At 54.2% G+C, this 3068-nt stretch overlaps 1 pseudogene; it reads right to left on the reverse strand.

Annotated features, from left to right (window-relative positions):
* Positions 1-2159: 2159 nt before the first annotated feature.
* LOC116465693 (putative spermatogenesis-associated protein 31C1) lies at positions 2160-3063 on the reverse strand (annotated as a pseudogene).
* Positions 3064-3068: the final 5 nt, after the last annotated feature.

Here is a 3068-nt window from a genome sequence, read left to right on the forward strand (position 1 = left end):
AAAGGAAGGGCCAGAGTGGCCGGTGAGATGGTCACAGTCTGTGGGCTGCACAGGATGGAGGAAGCCCGGGAACAGGCAGGGTGGGCAGCTGGGGTGTAGGGAGAGGCAGGTGCATGCTGGGAGGTCAGACCCTCTCAGTGCTGTGGGGGCGTCAGGTGGGGTGGGCTCCAGGTGCACTCTCAGTGCACTGGGCAGGTCTCGGCCCAGGCTCCCTGGACCCTGGCCGAGTGATGTGGTCACTCCCTGGGGGACTGCTGTCAGGCCCCGGCCACCCACCCTGGGCAGTGCTGTCCCATCTCAGGGCTGGACTTTCTGAGATCCTGCAGCAGGCACAGCCTCCAGCACAGGACGGGGCAGGCCTGTTTTTCTCTGAAAATACCCTCTGGACAAATTGCTTGATGTTTTGTCTAAAGTGGCTTATTGAAGGAGGCTGTTTCTTTGATGGCAGTAGCTGGACGCCTTCATTCTGACGGGTGTCTTCTGTCTTCCAGCCCGGGGTAAGATGAGGAGTCCTCAATCCTTAAAGCATTTCTTCGTGTTTTTCTACGTTGGGCTTCCTAGAGTTCTCCCTCTTGTGAGTCGGGGGAAACATCGGCCTTTGGCTCTGGCATGAGCCTTGACAGTTTGGGTTCCTGGGCTCCTTGTGCCCCAGGTTGCTCCTTCTGGCTGTACCGTGGGCCTGGAGCATCTCCTGCTAGCCCTGGCTCCCTCTTCTCCCAAGTCCCGCTTTTCCAGTGTCAGCCAGCAGAGGGGCTCCATCCTCCCTTCCCTATGTGTCTCCTGGGCTGAAACTTGCGGCGGATTGGGACAGGGATGGTGCTTCCCTCAGGCCCATTTAGGGAGGGGACTGTCTCCCAGCCTGGCACATGTCCTCAGCTCCGCCTTGGTCGCCTTAGAGTGAGAAGGATCAGTCAGTGCCCTGAAGGTAAATGTAAGAGACGGTCCATGCTGTGTGGGAGGCTGGTCTAGGGATGGAGGACCTAACAGGTCCTCCCAGTCTGTCAGGCCTGGGAAGCACTGTCCTGTCTCAGGACTGCGATGGGACGGTGCTGCCAAGGTTGGGTGGCTGGGGCCTGACAGTGGTCCCCCAGGGAGTGAGCGCATCACCCAGGCGGGGTCCAGGGAGCCTGGCCTGAGACCTGCCCAGTGCATTGAGGGTACACGTGGAGCCCACTCCACCTGATACCCCCATAGCCCTTGCAGGGTCTGACCTCCCAGCAGGGTCATTCCCTCATCTGGGGCAGGGGAGTTCACCACCCTCAGCAGCCTCCATGAAGGCCGCCCCCCCCCAGACCCCCGTCCCCCACCTATGCATGCACAGAGCTGGAAGGTCTGTCCCCCCCCCCCCCCCAGAATGTGAGAAAGGGAGAGGCAGTGGGATGGGGACTCTGTGCTTCACACGTTGGCTGAGCTGAGAGGGCCCATCTCCATCCCAGCCTTTGTCAGGGAGAGAAGGGGCTTCCCAGGGGCAGACATTATGTATTCTCCACCGGGATACCCAGGGTCAAGACTTCTCCCACTTCTGAACTCAGGGTCCAGCACTCTCCCACCCAAACTTCCACTATTTTGTGACACATGCATCTACTTAGCTATGGCACTTCCTGGAGCGTGCATGGAGATGTTCAGCCCTGTGACATCTCTGTGAACCTTTTCCCTACAGCTGCATAAAGTTTGAGGTAGACAGTAGTAAGAAAGATGGGTTGAACCTTGTTTCGGAGTGGGATCTTCATAGGTTTTTCTCATCTTGTTTTTAGAATTTTTTCTTGTTTAAGATGGTATTATGGAAACCTAAGGTTCAGTGAAGGAACTCAGGATGAAGGTGGGCTTACAGCACCACTGTCAGCATCCCTCCATGTCCTGTCGCTTCTAGAAACCAAGCACACACCAAGCACAGCACAAATAAAAGCCATCACTGTCTTATGAATAAAAAACCATATATATTGTGGAATGTTAAGTGTTCTGCATGTACTAACATGAGAGAAAATACTTTTTCTCTACGTAGAATTTTTTCATGGGGACTTGTTTTTCTCTAGGGAAGGCTAAAAAAGAATTTGTGACTGAACCAATTAGATACCTCCCTGAAGAAGACAGTGCCTTGGGCAGTGGTGATGGTGGCTGGAGGCACCGGGTATCTTCGGCCAGTGCTGTGGGGGACTGACTGGGGATACAGCTTTCTTGGGGAGCAAGAGTTGGGGATGTCGCAGGCTCCTTTGTTCATTGTTGCAGCGGACACTTTTCAAGGGCTGCTGTTCTCTGATTTCCCTGTCTCTGTTGGGACAACGCTGGCTCTTGAGAGCGGCTTGTTGACTGCTGGCTGCATAGCTCAGCATTCTGCTGTGTTCTGAGTAGAAGGGGTGCCTGTGGTTGCAGGGAAATCCACAGACTGGGGCTTGAAACTGCTGTTGGTGCTGATTTACCTTCGAGGCATGGCGCGCATGGCAAAGTGACATTTTCTCCTCCAGTATCTGTCCAACTGCTGTCATGGGCCGCTGAGCTTCAGCACTGCTGCTGTACATGCGTGGTTGCGTTTTTACTGTTTTATGGCTCTCGGCAGTGACTGGTGGTGGCTTGATTTTTTTCTTTGAAAAAATGCTGTGAAAAAATTGCTTGATGTTTTCTCCAAAGTGGCTTATTGAAGGAGGCTGTTTCTTTGATGGCAGTAGCTGGACGCCTTCATTTTGACGGGTGTCTTCTGTCTTCCTGCCTGGGGTAAGATGAGGCGTCCTCAATCCTTGAAGAATTTCTTCGTGTTTTTTTAAGCTGGTCTTTCTAGAGTTCTCCCTCTTGTGAGTCGGGGGGAAACATTGGCCTTTGGCTTTTGCATGAGCCTTGACGGTTTGGGTTCCTGGGCTCCTTGTGCCCCAGGTTGCTCCTTCTGGCTGCCATGAGGTCAGGTAGCTCCTGGGAAGCCTGCATGTTCCCAGTAGGCATGCTCTGGAGATGGCCCTGGGGTACTTGAGAAGCCAAATTCTCTGAAGCATGGGGAAGAACAGATGCTTGCCCATCTGGAAGGAGCGCAACAGCAGAAGAAACTTGAGGCTGGGTCTCTGACGTCGTGGCCATTCCAG

Source organism: Hylobates moloch, unplaced genomic scaffold (genome assembly GCF_009828535.3).
Source record: "Hylobates moloch isolate HMO894 unplaced genomic scaffold, HMol_V3 SCAFFOLD_8308, whole genome shotgun sequence".
In the NCBI taxonomy this organism is placed as follows: Eukaryota; Metazoa; Chordata; class Mammalia; order Primates; family Hylobatidae; genus Hylobates; species Hylobates moloch.